This window comes from Pogona vitticeps, chromosome 1, assembly GCF_051106095.1.
Source record: "Pogona vitticeps strain Pit_001003342236 chromosome 1, PviZW2.1, whole genome shotgun sequence".
Lineage (NCBI taxonomy): Eukaryota > Metazoa > Chordata > Lepidosauria > Squamata > Agamidae > Pogona > Pogona vitticeps.
Genome location: NC_135783.1, coordinates 288063851 through 288074188, shown reverse-complemented (window position 1 = coordinate 288074188; position 10338 = coordinate 288063851). Strand labels below are relative to the sequence as shown.

The following is a 10338-nucleotide window of genomic DNA, read 5'->3' as shown; positions in this document are numbered from 1 at the left end:
CACCCTTGCAATTCAGTCAGAAAATGAACCCTTCTCTCAGAAAATTGTTGCAGTTGCAAATGTTTTTGTACTCACATGTTAATTTCTTTGGTTTGCATTGGAAAAACACACACACACACACAAAGAGAAGAAAAGTCAAATCTGATACAGTTGCACACAGAAACCCAAAAATGCACTATCTCTCTTGTGCCACAGAATTTTGTGAGATGGTCCTGGGAAGAAGGAAGCCATCTGTTGAGCTGAGTGGAAGACTTCAGGGTGGAATGTTCTGACGCAAGCGGCTATAGTGACTTCCTGTCCTGCCATCTTCAGTGTGGGAGATGGGGTCCGGGGAGTATCTTAATTTATTGACAACAAACCAAGAATTTCCCCCCTTCTTTGTGAGGTAGGCTTATTATATTTTTTGTAAATATAATACAGGAAGTTGATGGTTACTTTATGGACTGTCTCATGCTAATATCAATTATTTCTTCCATCAGGAATTCAGGAAATGATAATAGCAAAGGCCCTCTTGAAGGGGAAATTGTGTGGTGCGGCATATGGGCTGGCCGGCATGACTCTTACTTTTACATGTGGGAGGGGGAGGGATGTGGAAGAGCCTGTGTCTGTGCCTTCTGGCCTCCATGATGAAGCAGGCTGAGAGTTGGGTGGTTCCCTGTTGCAGCACATGGAAATAGTGTTAGCAGTCTGCACCACCCTGGAAGGGAGTTGCTCGGCAACCAAGTGATGTTGCAGGAACAGCAAACAAGGAGGGAGTGCAGGGGATTCAAAAGGAGGACAGAGGGGAAATTAGATGGGAAGGCAGGAGAAATGTGGAGAACAAGAGTGGACCAAGAGATGGAGTCAGGGTTGAAGAGGAAAGGACAGCATGGAAGAGGAAAGGGGTGAAAGGAAGCAAGAGGAGAGGGAGAATGCTGATGGGATGGGACAACTAACCTGTGCAGGAGACAAGGGACAGCAGCAGGTAGCAGCAAGTTACTCCCTGGTTGTTCAAGGGAAACTGTGGTGGGTAGCCAGCCCTGTGGGAAGGCACTTAGCCTTGGCAAGGCAATTCAGTAGGGAACGGGAGGGGCAGGCCAAACAAGAGCAAGGTCCCAATGGAATGTGCGGACTCAGTAGCACCAGCAGGGAGTAAAGGTTTCACCCAAGGATGGAGTGGGCCTTCAGGAATAGGAGTGCAAACCCAACAGAGGCTGGGGACTTAAAGCAGCCTATCCCGACTTGGGTTGCTCAGGACCCATTTCTATCCCAAGTGCTTTCCTCAAGAAATCATCTGACCTGATTCTGCCGCCCCTCAATTCTCACTTCGCAGCTATGACCCACTATTTGCTATTGGAGGAGGGGCCCCTTCAGGTACCTCCAATAAAATTTTAAGGACTGCTGCAGTAATCAATGATGTCTGGGGAACTGAACTTACAAGGATTTACCTCACCTTCCCTCTGGGCTTCTCACCAGACTTAGCTGACACCAGGGAAGGCTCCTGAAGATTATAAATATGGGTGGAGTTCTGACACCATCAGTACTTATCTGACATTGGGAAAAGTTCCTGTAAGTAGCAGCAATGGATAGGACCCTGAGCCTGGCAGCCATTACCTAATGTTGGGAGAGTCATGTGCAAGTACTGTAATAGCTAATGAGGCCCTTGACACCCATCCCATCTGACATGGAAGGAGCTTCTGCAGTTAACAGCAACAAATATGGTTCTGAGCTTCCTCATGTTATCTGTCAGTGGAAGAGGTTGCCAAAAGCAACGGTGGTGAGGGTGGGTGATCTCCAAGCTTTGTGGAGGTTGTCTGTTTGGAAAGACTGGTGTTTGTGACTGTCCTGGACAATTCGCCACCACTGCCTTACTACACAGGGTGCAAGTTTCAGCAAACCTTTTCACTCAATTGAAGGAGCAGGTCCTACCAGCGTGGTGTTGATGTATGGGGCATGCTGAAAGCTAATTAAAAGCAACTAGTGGAACTGTGCAATTGTGATCTCTGACATGTATGATGTCTCTTTACTGATGGACAGAGGATGGGGGGGGGGTCACAATGCCCAGGGGACTGAGTCCAGGGATATATATGTTCTGCAAAGTTCTCCTCCAGCACTGTACTTCAGATGAACTCTTTTTTTGGGTCAGCTTTTTTCATTGTTGAGCCTTCATATCCATACATACTAACCAAGCATACAATAGTGTGGATGACATGTCCAGCTGACATGTCTTTTCTAGTTTCTTCACTGCTGCCCTTCCCAGTCTCATTCCTTTTCTGATTTCTTGGCTGCAGTCTTTGTTTTGATTCCTGAACTGAAGTATACAAAATGTTTAAGAGTTTCAGTTTCTTCATTGTCAGCATTACAGTTATGTAGTTCATGTTTTTGTCTTCCTAATGTTCGATAGCAGTCCTGCTTTTGCACTTTGTTTTTTCACATTCATTGTTACTTTCTGTCAATAATATGGTATCATTTGCATTCCTTAATTTATCAATGTTTCTTCAACCAATTTTCATTCCACTTTCATCTGAATGTAGTTTAGCTTTCTCTGTGATGTATTCTGTGTACAGATTAAGCAGATGGCAGTAAAATACACCATTGTCTGACATCTTTGGCTATGAGAAACCATTCTGTTTTTTTATATTCTGTCTTAGCACTTGTTTCTTGTCCACAATCAGGTTTTGAGACACGCCCATTTCTTTCACAATGGTCCATTATTCTTTATGGTCCACAAAGTCAAAGGCTTTCCTGTAGTTTATAAAGGATAAAGAAGGAGCATTGTTGGGATGTGCCAGATGTGTATCAGTGTGTGTGTGTGTCTGTTGAGCACCTTTCTCAAATCAGCAAAACCAAAAAGGTCGCTCACCCTGATGTATATAAAGCCCTGGCTGTATAAATTAGAAATATATGTGCAGCTCTTTACATTGGTATATATGCTAGGGAAGTGTACCCACAGCATGCTCTTCTATGCACAGAGTGGATAGGGTAGATACAGACCTCACTTGCTCTGTGCCATACCCTGAGGTTTGCAGACTGTATTAAAGATTTTTTCCTTTATATGTTGTTGCCTTGGTTTAAAGGGGGGGGGAATAAACATTTGCAAATAGTCCCTTTAACATGAGCAAGTCAGTGGCTCATTTCCTCTCCTTCCTACTACTGTATCCATATGTAAAATTAGACAAAAAGGAAATGGCAGAATAGGGAGTGGATAGAAATGACAAACTACAGGAAAATAGTTAAGAAGGGGACGGTTTCTGGAATGACTCTTCAGGAGTGGGAGGCAAGTTAAGAATCAGTACCATCTCATGATAAAGAGTGGAGTGGTCATGCGGAAGGCATGTGTATGTCTGTTGAGGGAAGAGAAGTGTGAAGCGCTGGCAGTGAATGAGACAATCATTCATGATAATGTTTGAATGAACATGGAGCTTGCTGCTTTCCCTTGCTTTTAACATCTTCCCTGTGATTGTCAGGTCGTTGTGCTTCCCTCTGCTGCTTTTCCTCTCCTCAGCTTTGTTTTTCTCCCTCCTTGTTCTTTTTTTCTACCTGGTCCCTCCTTCTGCCCCTCAGCCCAATTTTAGCAATGTCTGTATTCTCAGCTCACCTATTCTTTCCTCACACTGCACTCACCAGACAATCTGTGTCCCCAGAAGTTGTCTGTCCCCCCCTCCCCCCCCCAACCAGCGATACCATATTCTGGCAATGTTGATGAAAAGGTGCAGGCCCTCGCAAAAGGCAAGAGAAGGAGGGAAGGAGGTTATAAATAGCTCAGCAAATGCTTGTCTCATTGACATGGTTTGGAAAGAGCATGGAAAAACAAACAGAGGAAACTCCATCTAACAAGCTCACATCTAAATAATGCCTTGCACATTCTTCCTACTAAATAATAACAGATTTTCCATGAAGGCGTGGATAATACCCAGGAAGAGAGCAGGGACCAAAACAAATTATATACACCCAGTGGATGTCAATATTTTGGTTCCCCTCACTTCTCCATTGTAGTAGTTAGGCATACAAAGATTGCCTATATTTAGATGAAGGTATATTTTTAATACTGGGTAACAGAGTTTGCTGCCATTAATAACTGTGGAGAATGTTCACAGAGGCAACCCTGGCTGAGAGATACGGATGTTACTTCAGTGACGTATAGAGATAACGGGCAAGGCAGGCGAAAGAACAAATATTTTGAATCCCAGAAAGCAACTGTCCTCAATCTTCCAATTACAGGGAGATATTGGAAAATAACAATTTTATTTACTTGGAAGCATGTTGTGTTTGTTTCAGTGGAATTTGTGGGGCTTTTAAATGGCATGTGCTATCTGGAAATAAGTGCTTTACACATGCAGTGGTCTGTGGTGAGGAGCACTATTCACTAAAAATAAAATGAAAAAGAAATAAACTTAGAATACACCATGTGCAGTGTTAGTTATAATAACAGAAGGCTGTGATGAGAAAGAAACAAGAGGATTATGTTAGGAAAAGGAGGGAGAAGGACTGGTTTTGGAAAATGTACACCTTCTGGAAAGAACAAAAATGTGTTTAGAATGAGGTACAGGAACCAGAAGGGGATACTTGTGACTTTTCACAATGATAGAAGATGGATGGGGTTATGAAGTTTCAGTATAAGAAAATGTAAAGTAATGCACATTGGGGCAAAAAATTCAAAGCTTTAGTTATCAGCTGATGGGTTCTGAGCTGTCTGTGATGGATCAGGAAAGAGATCTTGGTGTGCTGGTGGACAGCTCGATGAAAGTGTCAGTCCAGTGTGTGGTGGCAGTGAAAAAGGCCAATTCCATTCTAATTATCATTAAAAAGAGGATTGAAAATAAAACAGCTAACATTATAATGCTATTGTACAAAATGCTGGAGTATTGCGTACAGTTCTGGTCGCCGCATCTCAAAAAAGACATAGTGGAACTGGAAAAGGTGCAAAAAAGGGTGACTAAAATGATGACTGGGCTAGGGCACCTCCCTTATGAGGAAAGGCAACAGCGTTTGGGGCCTTTTAGTCTAGAGAAAAGGCACCTGAGGGGAAACATGGTTGGGACTGTTACATACAGCACTGATGTTACCTGTCTGTCATGGGTTTGGAGGGAAAGTTCCATCCTATGGGGAGTGGAAGGCGGGACATCAGGAGGAGGGGCTGTACTGTATAAATATGTGAAGCGTGTGTGGAGAGTTTAAGAGACGCTGAGAGACACTGGGATGTGACGAAGCAGCAGCTGGGAAGAAGAAGCTGTTGTGGGAGTCTGTGTGTCAGACAGGGTACTACTGTGTGTCAGAGTACCAACCTGATAGGTTCAGGTGTCTGTTGGTTAGCCAGAACTGATAGGTTCAGGGTCTGTGCTTCAAGTTAAGGGTTCTGTGTGAACCAAACTGTATGCTTGTATGAGTGAGAATAAGCCACGTTACTTTATCCTATTCACCTGATTGTTTTATTTTCCCTGTGTGTATTTAAAATAAATATTATTATTTTTATTGTTTAAAAATCCATCCCTGGTCTGTGTGACTTCTTACAGGGAATGGTTGGTGGCAGCTTAGTAACTGTGTGACATAGCCCAGTAGGTCTGGGTTTGTCACATTGATTGGTGTCCAGCGTGTGGGATACGACTGGTCCAGTTGTCCAGTGGTCCAGCAAAGCCTTGGCAAGTGTGCCCAGAGCAAGGGGGGTCTAGTCAGGGACAGTCTGAGGCGCGTAGGTAATCTTCTAGGTGTACCTCACGGGGAGGTGCACTAGTGGAAGAACGTGCCAACTGGGGAGACTTAGATTAAGGTGCTCTGAGGCAGCCTAGTTTTGGCGGGAAAAAGCTGAGGCAAAACTGCGTAGTAACAGTGAGCTAGCTTGCCAGCTGAGAGGCCCAGCAGAGGGGGGTAGGCTCTGACTCGATACTGTTGCAAGCTAAGTGCTGAAGAACAGCAGCAATCTCTGGGGAGAGCTGGTTCTGAGGCAAGAAGGAAAAAAAGTGGTCGTTTTATTTTGAGGCTTGACTTTTTAAAGCAGCCTGTTCTGAGGGGGGATTATGCCCTTGACTCGAAGCCAGATGGCCGAAATGAGTGAAGTGAAAGACCCCCAGATTGACCAAGGTTCTGAGGATGAATTTGGCTCAGTGCAAGGTGACAGCACAGGAGAGCAGGACCCAGTAGGTCTGGGTTTGTCACATTGATGTATAAAATTCTGCAGGGGATGGATAAAGTGGATAGAGGGAAGCTCTTTTCCCTCTCACACAATACTAGAACCAGGGAACATCCACTCCAGTTGAGTGTTGGGAAAGTGAGAAGAAACAAAAAAATTATTTCTTTTCCCAGTGTGTTGTTAGTCTGTGGAACTCCTTGCCACAGGATGTGGTGAGGGCATCTGGCCTAGATGCCTTTAAAAGGGGATTGGACAGATTCCTGTAGGAAAAGTCCATCGCAGGTTACATGCCATGATGGAGATGTATAATCTCCAGGCTTAAAAGAAAGGTACCTCTAAATGCCAGATGCAGGGGAGGGGGATCAGGAGACAGGTAACTAGTTGTCTCGTGTGCTCCCAGAGGCATATGGTGGGATTACTGTGAGATACAGGTAGCTGGACTAGATGGGCCCTTGGCCTGATCCAGCAGGGCTCTTATGTTCTTATCTTGTAATGAAGTAAATGAGTGGTTGTTGCTCATTTTATTACATACAGTATGAGTCTATCCTCAAGATCCCTTTGAGCAAAGTATATTTTCTCTTTCATATAGTTCATATTCTTCCATAAGTCAAGCTGTAGTATATAGTCTGGACAAACCAAATTCTTTCTCTACTCTGCATTTCCAACACTTACTGTATTTATTGTATGGCACATGTCATGGATCCTTCTGGATAATATTGATGACATCATTAGTGATCAGCCCCACATAAATTCTTTCTGCTTTGCCTGTGGCATTTTAAGATTTTAAAAGCAATTTTAAGAGTCACTGTTTCCTTCCTCCTCTTGGAGTGTATGTGTGTGTATGTGCTGAAGAAAAAAATGGCCAACATTATCAAGGTTACTTTGCCTCTGTAGCCACAATGTCCTTCTCATTTCATGAGAAGCCTTTGAAATCTAGGTCTGTGAAGGCAGTGTAACAAACCCAGACCTACTGGAGGATGTCACAGTTTCACTAAGCTGCCACCAACCATTCCCTATAAGAAGTCACACAGACCAGGGATGGATTTTTAACAAATAAAAGAACAAGGTTTATTTACATAACACACAGGGAAAATAAAATGATCAGGTGAATAAGATACAGTAACGTGGCTTAGTCTCAATCATACATACACCAGTTTGGTTCACACAGAACGCATTTAACTAAAGCACAGACCCTGAACCTATCAGTTCTGGCTAACCCTACAGACACCTGAACCTATCAGGTTGGTACTGACTGACACACAGTAGTACCCTGTCTGACACACAGACTCCCACTCAAGCTTCTTCTCTCAGCTCTTCTCCAGCTTCTCCCTTCTCTTCACACAAGCTCCACATATATATATAGTACAGCCCCTCCTCCTGATGTCCCGCCTTCCACTCCCCATAGGATGGAACTTTCCCTCCAAACCCATGACAGACAGGTAACATCAGTGCTGTATGTAACAGGCAGTATACTCCCTTTCTCTGTTGCTGGGCTATTAAAAAACACATCTTCCCTCCCAAACATCAAAACTACCCATCATGATTGAATCATGTTGTTGGCATTGCTGGGAAGAGTGTGAATACAGTATTGGGAGATCTGGTAGTTTGTGGGAGGGGGTTGTTTTGTGTTTTTTTTTCTTCCATCAAATATCTGGTCTGTTAAATATAAAAATCTCATGCAGAGTAAGTATTGGGTTAAGTTTAATTGTTAGTCCCAGTTAGAGCTGACCTATTTTATCTGTGGGGCTTTTGTAAGTGTTGACTTATGAAAGTCAGTGATTTTACTCTAGTTGGAATTAGCAACTGGATTTGACTTCTTATTGTTTTGCTCCTCTTTAGTTCTTGTACAGGTTTCTGAGCCTTTCTTCTTTCTTTTGTTCATCGGCTAGAATTTTATGCTCAGCCAAAGAGCTCCTGGCTTGATTCTCACATGTGAAATAATCAGAGCAAAATAGCAAGCTAGACCCATTGATACATTCTGCCTAGATTCTCAGCCATTGTTGTGTCCACCAAGGAAGAGCTTTGACCAGTAGCCACAGAGACACAGAACTTGCCAAATACATCATTGCAAGACTTCCAGTTTCTCAATCCATCTGTCTTTGTGGTTCCTTGAAAATCCAGCTCCAAAGAGCTCCACTTGCATTACTTTGAGAGATTTGCATCCAGTTTATAGCAGAATGAGGAAATCATTTATTGAGGAGAAGGCACTGAATGGTAGTGACGGAATCTAAGAATTCATTCAATTTAAGCTGTTTTAGTTTGGAGTTATGAGCTTAACTAAATTAATTGAAGGTTGCCATAAAGTCCTCCAGCATCAGCACCCAGAATTCTGTTGGAGTTTTGGCAACCTTCATATGCTGCCTTTAAGAAGTTTGGTTGGGAGGGGCCTTTCTGATCTGGGGTGACTGTCAATCAATCCAGCAGTAACCATTTGTTCCCTCTCTGCCTCTGATTTTGAACAGAGCCACACCTCTCTACTCAAGAGATTTCTCCCACCCTCTTTAGTCTGCTGTCCCTTAGTCTACAGTTAGTCATGTTAGCTATGTAATCACTGGTATGAGAAAATAGTAGTGCAGTCATGTAATCAGTAGTGCAGTTGTGTGCGCAGTTAGTGGGAGTCTGTCAAGGCTTCTTTGTGTAGCTACTCATTTTTTATATAGTATGCTCTTTTTGATCTATTCAGAACTGTGAGCAAATGAAACCTTTTGTTCTTTCATGTACCAATGTTTCAGAGTGAGTTATTGGGAGTGTAAGTGCCATGCATGACACAATAAGGGGTGCCCTACTCTTGAGAGACTTGAAGCTAATTCTGCTCTGTAGGCCCCTGCATAGATGGAAGTTTTTAACCCAAAATTCAATACTCTGCCAAGAAATTCTGGTGATGTACGCTCCGTCCCAAACTTTCATAAAGGATCTTCAATGTAATCTCTCTTGGGCATCAAGATTCCGAATATAGTCATTCCATAGTATCAGAGTGTACTTCTTGGACTTTTATCATCCTGCCATTTCTTTACTTGGTGGTATTGGTGTTGCATATTCTAAGTAAGGAGAATGCCTCACCCCACCATTGTGGGAGTTGAGCCACTCTTCTGTTTGGACCATGATCTATCCTTGACTGGTGGAACACTTCTCCTTCTTTAGGAAGGAATGGAACCTTTTGATTACGGGGGTCTATGACTTGAGGAATCCTCCTCCTCCTCTTCATCACCACCGCTTGCAATTTATTTATTCAAGTATTCCAAATATTATTGTACCTGGGAAAAGAATAGCCCCATGAGGTTATTTATAGTGTAATCTTACATAAAGAGGGGGGAGATGTAAGATTGTAGGCTTAGTGCCTAGTGGATTTGTGGCAAAGAAAAGATTTCTTAATCAGAGACTTTTCAAACCCTGGCTCATACTCTTCAGCCACTGGCAGAGTATAATTGTAGTTGTCCTTTTCTGTAACTATGCCAGCTCCTCCTCCTCCTCCTCTTCCTCAATTGCATCATCAATTTATATAAGGCAATATGATATGGGTAGCTTTTATTTTTGGTCTTTAGCATGGTATCTGTTGAATATTTATTTATTTAATTTACATTTATATCCCACCCAACTAGTAGCCAACCTACTACTCTGGGTGGCTAACAGAAATACACATAGTTATAAACAACAACAACAACAACAACAACAACAACAACAACAACAACAACAACAACAACAACAACAACAACAACAACAACAACAACAACAACAACAACAACAACACAGTAAAACAAGAGTGAAAATTAATGGCAGGATAAGGGCAAGATGGATACATAAAATTACTTATTTAGGGGCAAACTATTGAAAGCCTGGGGAAAACAATTAGGTCTTCAATTGCCTCCTAAAACCCAGGAGGGATGAGGCCAATTGCAGCTCTGGTGGGAAGGAGTTCCAGAGTGAAGTGGCCACCACAGAGAAGGCCTAGTTTCAAGTGGCTGATTTCTAGGCCTCCCTCATAGTCGCCACTTTGAGCCACCCAATATGAGAGGTGCGGGTGGGCCTGGTAGGTGTTTCAAAGGTGAGGCATTCAGCCAGGTAGAAAGGTCCTAAACTGTAAAGAGCTTTAAAAGTCAGCATAGGCACCTTGAATTTGGTCAGGAAGCAAACAGGTAGACAAGACAGGATAGGGTTTATATGGTCATAAAAAGATGCTCCAACCTGGCAGTAGTGTTCTATACTTGTTGCAGCTTTCAAGCTGCTTTCAAGGG

The 10338-nt window shown here is 43.1% G+C and overlaps 1 long non-coding RNA gene across 1 annotated transcript in view; it reads left to right on the top strand.

Annotated features, from left to right (window-relative positions):
- Positions 1-251: 251 nt before the first annotated feature.
- LOC140703149 (uncharacterized) overlaps positions 252-10338 on the top strand; it is a 53236-nt gene continuing 43149 nt past the window's right edge. Inside the window, exon 1 of the long non-coding RNA XR_013543062.1 lies at positions 252-385. This is a non-coding gene — a long non-coding RNA (uncharacterized LOC140703149). The remainder of the gene's footprint in view (positions 386-10338) is intronic.